Source organism: Drosophila teissieri, chromosome 2L (assembly GCF_016746235.2).
Source record: "Drosophila teissieri strain GT53w chromosome 2L, Prin_Dtei_1.1, whole genome shotgun sequence".
Classification (NCBI taxonomy): domain Eukaryota; kingdom Metazoa; phylum Arthropoda; class Insecta; order Diptera; family Drosophilidae; genus Drosophila; species Drosophila teissieri.
Genome location: NC_053029.1, coordinates 14,017,629 through 14,029,733, shown reverse-complemented (window position 1 = coordinate 14,029,733; position 12,105 = coordinate 14,017,629). Strand labels below are relative to the sequence as shown.

Here is a 12,105-nt window from a genome sequence, read left to right as displayed (position 1 = left end):
ATTCGAAATATGGGTCCAAATATGGAATGTCATATCTCGTTGAATTCGAAATTAAATTTCAAATCAAACTGTTTTTACCAAAAAAAAAGTTTTTTTTTTCAAATTTTTTCCAATTTTTGGTGATGATTTTTGGATTTTGTCCGAAAATCGATTTTCCGTTTTTTGCGATTTAAAATCAGTATTTTGATCAGAACATTCGAAATATTGTTCCAAATATGGAATGTCATATCTCGTTGAATTCGTAATTAAATTTCTAATCAAACTGTGTTTTCAAAAAAAAAAGTTTTATTTTTATTAATTTTTTCCAATTTTTGATGATGATTTTTGGATTTTGTCCAAAAATCGATTTTCTGTTTTTAAGCGATTTAAATATCAGTATTTTGATCAGAACATTTGAAATATGGGTCCAATATGGAATGTCATATTTCGTTGAATTCGTAATTAAATTTCCAATCAAACTGTGTTACAAAAAAAAATCCTTTTTTTTTTAATTTTTTCCATTTTTGATGATGATTTTTGGATTTTGTCCAAAAATCGATTTTCTGTTTTTTTGCGATTTAATTATCAGTATTTTGATCAGAACATTCGAAATATGGGTCCAAATATGGAATGTCATATCTCGTTGAATTCGCAATTGAATTTCTAATCAAACTGTGTTTACAAAAAAAAAAGATTTTTTTTTATTAATTTTTTCCAATTTTTGATGATGATTTTTGGATTTTGTCCAAAAATCGATTTTCTGTTTTTATGCGTTTTAAATATCAGTATTTTGATCAGAACATTCGTAATATGGGTCCAAATATGGAATGTCATATCTCGTTGAATTCCTTATTGAATTTCTAATCAAACTGTGTTTACAAAAAAAAAAGATTTTTTTTTATTAATTTTTTCCAATTTTTGATGATGATTTTTGGATTTTGTCCAAAAATCGATTTTCTGTTTTTATGCGTTTTAAATATCAGTATTTTGATCAGAACATTCGAAATATGGGTCCAAATATGGAATGTCATATCTCGTTGAATTCGAAATTAAATTTCGAATCAAACTGTGTTTACCAAAAAAAATGTTTTTTTTTTAATTTTTTCCAATTTTTGATGTTGATTTTTGGATTTTGTCCGAAAATCGATTTTCTGTTTTTTTGCGATTTAAATATCAGTATTTTGATCAGAACATTCGAAATATGGGTCCAAATATGGAATGTCATATCTCGTTGAATTCGTAATTAAATTTCTAATCAAACTGTGTTTTCAAAAAAAAAAAATTTATTTTTATTAATTTTTTCCAATTTTTGATGATGATTTTTGGATTTTGTCCAAAAATCGATTTTCTGTTTTTTTGCGATTTAAAATCAGTATTTTGATCAGAACATTCGAAATATGGGTCCAAATATCAAACTGTGTTTACCAAAAAAAATGTGTTTTTTTTTAATTTTTTCCAATTTTTGATGATGATTTTTGGATTTTGTCCGAAAATCGATTTTCTGTTTTTTTGCGATTTAAATATCAGTATTTTGATCAGAACATTCGAAATATGGGTCCAAATATGGAATGTCATATCTCGTTGAATTCGTAATTAAATTTCAAATCAAACTGTGTTTACCAAAAAAAATGTGTTTTTTTTAAAATTTTTTCCAATTTTTGATGATGATTTTTGGATTTTGTCCGAAAATCAATTTTCTGTTTTTTTGCGATTTAAATATCAGTATTTTGATCAGAACATTCGAAATATGGGTCGAAATATGGAATGTCATATCTCGTTGAATTCGAAATTAAATTTCGAATCAAACTATGTTTACCAAAAAAAATGTTTTTTTTTTAATTTTTTCCAATTTTTGATGATGATTTTTGGATTTTGTCCGAAAATCGATTTTCTGTTTTTTTGCGATTTAAATATCAGTATTTTGATCAGAACATTCGAAATATGGGTCCAAATATGGAATGTCATATCTCGTTGAATTCGAAATTAAATTTCAAATCAAACTGTGTTTACCAAAAAAAATGTTTTTTTTTTTTAATTTTTTCCGATTTTTGATGATGATTTTTGGATTTTGTCCGAAAATCGATTTTCTGTTTTTTTGCGATTTAAAATCAGTATTTTGATCAGAACATTCGAAATATTGTTCCAAATATGGAATGTCATATCTCGTTGAATTCGTAATTAAATTTCTAATCAAACTGTGTTTTCAAAAAAAAAAGATTTATTTTTATTAATTTTTTCCAATTTTTGATGATGATTTTTGGATTTTGTCCAAAAATCGATTTTCTGTTTTTAAGCGATTTAAATATCAGTATTTTGATCAGAACATTTGAAATATGGGTCCCAATATGGAATGTCATATTTCGTTGAATTCGTAATTAAATTTCCAATCAAACTGTGTTAACAAAAAAAATCCTTTTTTTTTTAATTTTTTCCAATTTTTGATGATGATTTTTGGATTTTGTCCAAAAATCGATTTTCTGTTTTTTTGCGATTTAATTATCAGTATTTTGATCAGAACATTCGAAATATGGGTCCAAATATGGAATGTCATATCTCGTTGAATTCCTTATTGAATTTCTAATCAAACTGTGTTTACAAAAAAAAAAGATTTTTTTTTATTAATTTTTTCCAATTTTTGATGATGATTTTTGGATTTTGTCCAAAAATCGATTTTCTGTTTTTATGCGTTTTAAATATCAGTATTTTGATCAGAACATTCGTAATATTGTTCCAAATATTAAATTAAATTAAAAATTAATTTTTTTTTAATTTTTTCCAATTTTTGATGATGATTTTTGGATTTTGTCCGAAAATCGATTTTCTGTTTTTTTGCGATTTAAAATCAGTATTTTGATCAGAACATTCGAAATATTGTTCCAAATATGGAATGTCATATCTCGTTGAATTCGAAATTAAATTTCAAATCAAACTGTGTTTACCAAAAAAAATGTGTTTTTTTTTAAATTTTTTCCAATTTTTGATGATGATTTTTGGATTTTGTCCGAAAATCGATTTTCTGTTTTTTTGCGATTTAAATATCAGTATTTTGATCAGAACATTCGAAATATGGGTCCAAATATGGAATGTCATATCTCGTTGAATTCGTAATTAAATTTCTAATCAAACTGTGTTTTCAAAAAAAAAAGATTTATTTTTATTAATTTTTTCCAATTTTTGATGATGATTTTTGGATTTTGTCCAAAAATCGATTTTCTGTTTTTAAGCGATTTAAATATCAGTATTTTGATCAGAACATTCGAAATATGGGTCCCAATATGGAATGTCATATCTCGTTGAATTCGAAATTAAATTTCGAATCAAACTATGTTTACCAAAAAAAATGTTTTTTTTTAAATTTTTTCCAATTTTTGATGATGATTTTTGGATTTTGTCCGAAAATCGATTTTCTGTTTTTTTGCGATTTAAAATCAGTATTTTGATCAGAACATTCGAAATATTGTTCCAAATATGGAATGTCATATCTCGTTGAATTCGAAATTAAATTTCAAATCAAACTGTGTTTACCAAAAAAAATGTGTTTTTTTTTTAATTTTTTCCAATTTTTGATGATGATTTTTGGATTTTGTCCGAAAATCAATTTTCTGTTTTTTTGCGATTTAAATATCAGTATTTTGATCAGAACATTCGAAATATGGGTCGAAATATGGAATGTCATATCTCGTTGAATTCGAAATTAAATTTCGAATCAAACTATGTTTACCTAAAAAAATGTTTTTTTTTTTTAATTTTTTCCATTTTTTGATGATGATTTTTGGATTTTGTCCGAAAATCGATTTTCTGTTTTTTTGCGATTTAAAATCAGTATTTTGATCAGAACATTCGAAATATTGTTCCAAATATGGAATGTATGGAATATATCTCGTTGAATTCGTAATTAAATTTCCAATCAAACTGTGTTTACAAAAAAAAAATTAATTTTTTTTTAATTTTTTCAAATTTTTGATGATGATTTTTGGATTTTGTCCGAAAATCGATTTTCTGTTTTTATGCGATTTAAATATCAGTATTTTGATCAGAACATTCGAAATATGGGTCCAAATATGGAATGTCATATCTCGTTGAATTCGAAATTAAATTTCGAATCAAACTGTGTTTACCAAAAAAAATGTTTTTTTTTTTAAATTTTTTCCAATTTTTGATGATGATTTTTGGATTTTGTCCGAAAATCGATTTTTTGTTTTTTTGCGATTTAAAATCAGTATTTTGATCAGAACATTCGAAATATTGTTCCAAATATGGAATGTCACATCTCGTTGAATTCGTAATTAAATTTCCAATCGAACTGTGTTTACAAAAAAAAATTAATTTTTTTTTAATTTTTTCCAATTTTTGATGATGATTTTTGGATTTTGTCCGAAAATCGATTTTCTGTTTTTATGCGATTTAAATATCAGTATTTTGATCAGAACATTCGAAATATGGGTCCAAATATGGAATGTCACATCTCGTTGAATTCGAAATTAAATTTCGAATCAAACTGTGTTTACCAAAAAAAATGTTTTTTTTTTTAAATTTTTTCCAATTTTTGTAGATTTTTGGATTTTGTCCGAAAATCGATTTTCTGTTTTTATGCGATTTAAATGTCAGTATTTTGATCAGAACATTCGAAATATGGGTCCAAATATGGAATGTCATATCTCGTTGAATTCGAAATTAAATTTCGAATCAAACTGTGTTTACCAAAAAAAATGTTTTTTTTTTTAATTTTTTCCAATTTTTGATGATGATTTTTGAATTTTGTCCGAAAATCGATTTTTTGTTTTTTTGCGATTTAAAATCAGTATTTTGATCAGAACATTCGAAATATTGTTCCAAATATGGAATGTCACATCTCGTTGAATTCGTAATTAAATTTCCAATCGAACTGTGTTTACAAAAAAAAATTAATTTTTTTTTAATTTTTTCCAATTTTTGATGATGATATTTGGATTTTGTCCAAAAATCGATTTTCTGTTTTTATGCGATTTAAATATCAGTATTTTGATCAGAACATTCGAAATATGGGTCCAAATATGGAATGTCATATCTCGTTGAATTCGAAATTAAATTTCGAATCAAACTGTGTTTACCAAAAAAAAAAAAATGTTTTTTTTTTTAAATTTTTTTCCAATTTTTGATGATGGTTTTTGGATTTTGTCCGAAAATCGATTTTTTGTTTTTATTGCGATTTAAAATCAGTATTTTGATTTTATTATTCAGTTGGGCCGAATCCCGGCGGTACTGCAATACCGGGCCAACCCGCGACAGAGGTGGAGCAAGCTACTAGCACTCCGTCTGATTCCAAAAATCAGTTTAACATTTGTTGTCCTCCAATGGAGGAAATATCAGATGTTAAGCTGATAAGAAAAGATATAAAATTAGCCAAATGGCCAGTTAATGTTTGCCTGCCTCTGGGGCAGGCCAAGTGAGTGTTATTGTTTGTTTTTATTATTATTTTTTTTTGTTTTTGTTCAACATTAATTTTGTTTCAGTTTTTTTTTTTTTTAAATTATATAAATCTTTCAAATTTGTGTTTATTTTTCCCTCCTTTTTTATTTTATTTTATTTATTCCTTTTTATTTATTTTAAGACATTTCAATTTTTTAGTTGGAAGGAGCTCCACTTGGCAGGGTGAACTGCCTGATCCCGGATACATGCTCCACATAGATGTCCCGGGACCACCTGATGGTGTCGGCCACCATCAGTCTGCGCATCAGGCCAGCATAAAACCTGGAGACACCCAAAGTCTTGAGGACCCTTTCGTTCTTAGGGTCCCACGAGCCCAAGGCTCCTACAATGAATACCTCCAGTTTTACCTGGTATCCCAAGGCGAGCAGGTCTTCAGCTAGGGGGCGGTATTTTTCTTCCTTCTCGCCCCTCCGCTATCAAACGCTTCAGCCCCGTTCTCGAACGGAACAGTCACGACCCCTTCCACGCGGCAGTTCACCCTGGGGGTCCCCAGCCGTGAGCCAGCCTTGGCGAGGCGATCCATCACCGCGTTGTGCCTCTGCTGCATTGCGTTTGAGTGGTGTATGCAGTGGCACAACACGTGTGGAACGCTCTCCAGCTGATATCCACAGACCCGGCAGCGCTTGTCGCCGCTGCCCCATCGGATCGCTCCGTTGACTGGGAGGACTCCCAGTCGGGCTCTGTGGATAAACCGCCAGTCAGCAAACCTGGTAGAGCTACCGTCGCGTATGAACGCGTTGCTGACTGGGGTTAGCGTGGAGAGCTTCGCCACCTTCCCCTGGTCGGGTTTATTTAGGAGGATGGTCAGGAACTCATCCTGAGCTGCGCACCTGAGACGTTGGATGAGTTGGGACCTGGAGTTCGAGTCGGTGGCCACTGGTCGGTTTCTTTGTCCTCTACACTCGACCAGTAGCTCACCTCCTCTCCAGGCCCAACGCACCCACAGATGCACAGCTTGCCTTTTGGTGGCCATCCTCACCCTCGACCAGAATCCGGCGTCGCCAAAGCTGGCTGTCTCCCCGGATAGAGTGGAGCCTGAGAGAAAGTGGGCCATCTCGTCGCCTGATGGCTCCCGGTTTATTTTTCGCTTTACCGCTTCTCTCAGGCCCTCTCTTGCAATCCGGGAGACGACCTCCCCAGGGCAGGACACCATGCGGTGAGCCTGGGCGATAGTTAGAACATCCGCCAAGATAGATGAAGGTAGTATGCCCGCTCCACCTTTCTTCAGCGGGGTGTACACTACCTCCGCGCTCGCCCTCTGCGGCAGATACAGCCATTTTTTGATATGTTTTTTTATGGCTGCATCCAGATGACGCAGCGGGGCCCGCAAGGTGGCGCCACTTCGTAGCACAAAGTCAAGCTTCGGTGCCACGAAGGTGCGGGCCGCGTCGATCTTTTGCCACAGGGCGAGCAGCGAGTCATCTATCTTGGCGATGTCCCCAACTATCGCTCCCTTCGCTGCCCTGGGTGTTTGGTCCACGTTTAGACCCACGGGGATGCCGAGATATTCGTAGGCATCCCCCTCTGTCATTGCCGGTATTGGCGTGCCACGGACGAGGAAGCCGGTCTGCACTGCCCTCCGCGAGGATTTCTTCCCCGTGAGGTGTAGGGTCGCGCACTTCTTGGGGTTGAAGTGCAGACCGGCTTCTATTGCGGCGTCGTCCGCAGCACGCAGCAAGGACCTCATCTCCTCTGGGGAGCTCGCAATTAGCACCAGGTCATCGGCGTACGCCAGCGTGCTAATGCGGCTCCCATAGAGCAGGTACCCCGCGTTGATGGTTTTTATTTTGCGAAGTACCCGCTCTATTGCGATGTTAAAGAGGATTGGGCTGGCTGGGCAGCCCTGTCTGACCCCCGCTTCGATCGGGATCTCTTCCGACATGCCATCAATGGTTTTGGCGGTGGTCGCGGCGCCGGTGGCCAGCTGGTGGATTATGGTCCGGATCCTCGAAGGGATCCCCATACCGGCGACCGCGTCCATGATGGTGGCATGCGGAATCGACCCGAACGCGTTGGACAGGTCCAGCCAGCCCATGACGAGGTCCTTGCCTTGGCGTCTGCTCTCCTCCAGCACTTGGCCAAGAACAAAATTGTGTTCATGGCAGCCTTCGTGCTGGAGGAAGCCCTTCTGCTCCTCGCTGAGCCTTCCTCCGTTAGTGAGGAACGCCGTCAGCCTGTCTGCCATGACGGCTGCGAACAATTTGGGGATGGTGTCACCCATGGAAAGAGGCCTCCAATTCGACAGTTCAGTTCTGTACCCTTTCTTGTGGATTAAGACCGTTCTGGACTTTTTCCACAGATCGGGGACATGACCTGTCCTCAGGCAGGCGTTGAATACTGCCGTGAGCATGGAGGCCTTCGGGTCTGTCTTCTTCAAATTCCCATAGGTGACACCATCGGGACCCGGCGCAGAGCTGTGTGTCCTTCTCAGGCGTGCGAGCACCTCCTCCTGTGTGAGGGGACTCACGAGCGTGTCCACGCGGGCCTCTTCTCCTGGCACGCACCAGGCGGGCCAATCGAAGGGCCGCACACGCTCGTCGCCATTTCTGGCGAACATCTGCCTGAGATGGGCGTACACAGCTCTGCCTGGCAGATCGCAGGGGGGAGAGGACTGCCCCAGGACTTCTCGCATGGCGCGAGGTCGATTGGTCCTGTATATCTGTTGGATCCTCTTCGCTGCGTCTGCCAGTGCTTGCGGTTCGCGCCTACCCTGTGAGGTGGGCTCGCCACCTCCAGTGGGCGAGCGGGTAGGCTGGTTCGCGGCCGCCATTTCGGAAAGGCTGGTGGCGGCCCTCAGCAGGTCCTCCCTGGTGGCCGCGGCATTGGCCATCAGGCAGATAGCGGCCCTCCTGCTGGGGGCGGCTCTGGGTATGTCCGTGTGGGTTTGGGGGGGGTGTGTCGGGCTATTGTGTGTGGGTGGTAGGATGACTATTTCGGAGGGTGGTTGTACAGGGCTATTGACGGGGGTTTGCGGGGGGTGTGTCGGGCTATTGTGTGTGGGTGATGAGATGACTATTTCGGGGGGGGGTTGTATTGGGCTATTGACTGGGGAAGTTTGGGTGGCTATTGAGCGGCACGACAGTGGTCGTGGCGTTCTCGGCCTGCCCGCTGTGGCGGTGCTGGTGGGTCTTTCGGGGGTCCTTCTGCTTGGAGCAGAGGGGGCAAAGACTCCCAGACCGGTGCGGGAGGGGGTCGTCGTCCTGGTGGTGGTCGGCGATCGGGCCGGCGCGGACGAGATCGGCGAACGGGGCGGTATAGACGAGATCGGCGGCTGGTTGCCGCTTCTCAGGAGCCGTCTCGTCACACCTGTTATTTGACCCGAGGGGGCAGGGGGAACGTTGCGGGCAGGCGGCCGTTGCGGGGCTGGTGATGGTGTCCGCGCAGCGGTCGGTGCCCTCGGGGCCATCTGTCGTTTTGGTGGAATGGGGGCAACAGTCCTTCCAGTGCGTCCACTGGCACCTGTGACAACGGGGCTCAGCGCAGGATGGGGCCTGTTCCCGGGAAGCATCGCGCGGCTCGGCGTCGTGCAGAGTACGCGCCTGCTTGTGGGGACAGGCGTACCGCGTTCGCTGGCTCTCGTCGTCACAGGGCTCAGCGCTGACTGTCTCGGGGAGGGGGCGGGGAGTGGTCCAGCTGGGTTCGGGGCTGTGGCTGCTTCCACGAGCATCCCGTGGGCGTCTGTGGTGGTCTCGGGGTGGCTCGCGGCCACATGGGCTTTGAGCTGCTTCATACCCCGGGGCATATCAGCGCCACAGACCCGGCAGCGGTATGTAATAACCACTTGTGGGTGGCGCCGGGTTATGTGCTGATATGCCGCAGCGTATGTGCCGTATTCGCCCAGCGACCTAGTGGGATGCATCCCGGACGCATCCATGCATACGGAGCACCGGAATGGTCCCACGAAGGGGTAGGCAAACACGTGCACTCGCTGAGACGCCATGATTGTTGAAATTTAGAGAAATTTGATCGCTTTTATGACTTTGTTTAAGAATTATATTTAAATTTTAAAATTTTATTTAAAAAAATTTTTTTTTTTAAATTAGACAATGAATTACAAAGACCAGGACTTTTTCGTAAAAAACATAATAAAAAGAACAGACTTCCCACTACACTAAAAACACTAAACAACAAAACGATACACTTTGATCTTAGCCATAAGGCCGAGAAGATCCTAGCACTCCGTCTGATTCCAAAAATCAGTTTAACATTTGTTGTCCTCCAATGGAGTATTGTCCTATTGACTTACTTAGAAGAGTGATTTCAAAAAACACTAAATAAAAATCTATTAGAAACGTCCCCAAAGTAAGACCAACAGAAATTTAACCAAAAACATGTCACAAACTCTGTTTCTTTCATTCCTATTTTTCTTTCTTCTCCCTTATTTCCCTGTCTATCCTCTAGTCGGATATGATTGCTCTCATCATGATAGTAATTTTACCAGGTTGTCCCTGACTCGGGTGGGAGATTGTTATAACTTATCTCCGAATATCACGAGAGAGACCCGGGAGATAAAACTGGTCCAGTTGAGAGATAGAAGTTCAGTGTCTGTCACCAGTTGTCTGATTGAAGCAAAGCATTTCTATTTTAGGTGTGGTAAGACCATAGATACCCATTTCAGTCGCATCATGGATACTGAGCTCATCAGACCTACAAAGAATGACTGTGAAGCCCTCCATCTAAATGGATATCTAGATTTAACCAGATATGGTTTTACTGTCAAAATAGAAGGTCTGTCACCAGTACTTCCTAATCATATGCAAACTGTGACACATGGTGTTATAATTGATAACAGCTGTACTCCTGGAACTCCTTTAATTATTAAAGGGATCCCCATGGACAGGCCCGTGAGACACACTGAATTCCGAATTGTGTATAAAAGGACAAATGCATATGTAGATAACAGTAAAGGCGTTATTGAGATGAAGGATGGCCAGACTTGTAGTTTCCTTGATGGTGAATGTTTCTCTCCAACAGTAGGCAATTGTTATTGGGATACAGAGGTGGAAGGTCAACTTTGTCGTGCTGATGCACCAATTACTGTACTATACACTGGGGTCTCCCAATATACGATTGAGGAAACAGAAGGTGATCCCATTAAGATGTACTCATATGTGAACGGCGATTCAGAGTTCGCAATAACAGTATCCCACAGGAAGAAATATTGTGACCTGATCGAGGTGGTCCAGTCAGAACATCCAAGGCTGTTGATAATTGAGAAAGATAACTGGTCAGGACTTAAATATGCTAAGGACCTCAAGCCAGGTGAGATTGACATGAGTACGTTCGTAAATACTAAATTAGTATTTATGATGAACCATATCAGGAAGGAAAATAATAATTTCGCATTAGAGGTTGCCAAGAACAGATGCAAAGATAAAGCAGAGATTATCAGGAATGCCATTGGACTAGCTTTTGTTTCCCCTAATCAGTTTGCTTACAACTACTACAGGAGCCCTGGATATATGGGAAGACTCTAGATATCCATTTAGATGGAGGGCTTCACAGTCATTCTTTGTAGGTCTGATGAGCTCAGTATCCATGATGCGACTGAAATGGGTATCTCTGGAGACACCATTCTGATAGTTAAATGGAGAGATACCCATTTCAGTCGTATAATAGATACTGAGCTCATCAGACCTACAAAGAATGACTGTGAAGCCCTCCATCTAAATGGATATCTAGAGTCTTCCCACTGGGTCTCCATGAGGAAACGACCAGAAACAGTTGGGAATTATAAGTAAGTATGCGCACTCGAAAAATGACTCAACGCAAATGTTGTTCAGTAAGAATAGCCTGCTTTTAGGGGTGGTCTGCAAATAAATGGAATGGAATCGTTTCATTTTGTAACGGACAATTTGCAATAAGTTAAATAAGTTTTTATTGTTTTTAAAATTACACGTAAACCTTAGTCATATGTATAACCATTTTGAAATAGAAAGACTTGTGACTAACGTAATTTTAGAAATATAAATAATGTATACGGCATTTAAAACCGGCATAAAATATAGAAACCCTACCATTTTTTTAAATTTTTTTATTCTCATTCTTTTAAACATTAATGTAAAAATATTAATGTTGGATATAATAGATGTATAAAAAATAAATAAAAATAAATTTTAAGTGCTGATAATTAAAAAATATAACATATAATTTATGAAATATAAAAAATTATTAAAAACGAGAAAATCCCAATGTTAATTTACATAGAAGGAGGACAAAGTCTGAAATCTACATGACATGCGCCGAAATACTGTTAACACTCTGGTATGTGGGGCAGTACCAAAATAGAAAAACAGTTGATGGATATACGCCGAGGTCTCTGGAAGAACATTTTCGGAACGAGCTTTAGGCGTGGCGGGATAGTAAATTTATATTGTTTTTCTATATCTGGTAAGCCAACAAAGTGCAGCATTTTCCCACGGCCAGTGTCAGCCAGCTTTTCTCGCAATGGTTCATGTTTATGCGATACTGTTAAAGGGAAAATGGGAAAGGTGGCCTTGAAGGGCAAGTTCCCTTGGCTCAGGTAATGGGCGCCATGGGAACTCCTTGTCAGCCAATATATCAAGATTAGGACAGTTTAAAGTGTTTGTTTATGGCAATAACAGACCTGTGTATCAGGTATAGGCGAAATAAGCATAAACCCTTAGATTTCATTGT

General features: G+C 38.8%; 1 non-coding gene across 1 annotated transcript; it reads right to left on the bottom strand.

Annotated features, from left to right (window-relative positions):
• Nucleotides 1–5,194: 5,194 nt before the first annotated feature.
• Nucleotides 5,195–5,381, bottom strand: LOC122612013. The gene has a single exon (XR_006325585.1). It is a non-coding gene; the product is annotated as a U2 spliceosomal RNA (small nuclear RNA).
• Between the last annotated feature and the right edge of the window lie 6,724 nt (nucleotides 5,382–12,105).